Here is a 986-nt window from a genome sequence, read left to right on the forward strand (position 1 = left end):
TATGGTAAGACTGAAGGCAAAAGGAAAAGAGGACAGTGAAAGATGAGACAGTTAGACAGCATCACCAACTCAATGGACATGAATTTGAGCAAACTCCAGGAGATAGTAAACGACAGGGAAGCCTAACATGCTGCAGTTCATGAGGTTACAAAGAGTTAGTCACAACTTATCAATGGAACAACATTGTTTATAAACTGTAAAACATTAGAAGTTACTTTTTATAATAAAGAGGTCTACATATACACATGTATAAATAAAAATATATATTTTGTAGATAATATATGCTTGTGTGTTTAGATAGTAAATCACCAGAAAGCAAGTAATGTTTAATAATAGAGATAAATTGAGGTTTAAAAAACATGGAGTACTTCATGAATTTGTGTCTCATTCTTATGCAGTATCCATGTTAATCTTCTTTTATCATTCCCAAAACTTTTTATATGCACTATCAGAATGAATACTGCTCATATGTTTTGACTCATCACTTTTACTTATGAAAATTCATTTCTGAAGAGGCAGTGTATGCCCATGGCTATTTACACAGCATTATTTATAACAGCTAATAAATGAAGAAGGTAATAAGTCCAAAAATGATACATAGGAAAAGTGTGTTCATCATCCATTGCTGTGTAACAAATTTCCCCAAAATCTACCAACTTAAAACGACAGTTTGTATCATAATGTCTCTGGTATCTACCCATGACTTATCTGGGTCCTCTAAATGAGAAAGACTGCTTTCAGATGGCAGCTGAGGCTCAAGGTTTTCCCTGAAAGTTCAGCGGGGAAAGGATGCATGCCCAAGTTTACTGTGTGGTTGCTGGCAGATTTCAGTCCCTTGTAGGCCTCTGGACAGAGGGCATCAGCTCCTCTTTGGTTTTTGGTCAGAGCCGATCACTGGAAGGACTGATGTTGAAGCTGAAACTCCAATACTTTGGCCACTTGATACAAAGAGCTGACTCATTGGAAAAGACTCTGATGTTGGGAAA

The 986-nt window shown here is 36.5% G+C and overlaps 1 non-coding gene across 1 annotated transcript; it reads right to left on the bottom strand.

Annotated features, from left to right (window-relative positions):
* Window positions 1-353: 353 nt before the first annotated feature.
* LOC133055309 (U6 spliceosomal RNA) lies at window positions 354-461 on the bottom strand. Its single transcript, XR_009692604.1, has one exon. It is a non-coding gene; the product is annotated as a U6 spliceosomal RNA (small nuclear RNA).
* Window positions 462-986: the final 525 nt, after the last annotated feature.

The sequence above is a fragment of the Dama dama genome, chromosome 4 (assembly GCF_033118175.1).
Source record: "Dama dama isolate Ldn47 chromosome 4, ASM3311817v1, whole genome shotgun sequence".
Classification (NCBI taxonomy): Eukaryota; Metazoa; Chordata; class Mammalia; order Artiodactyla; family Cervidae; genus Dama; species Dama dama.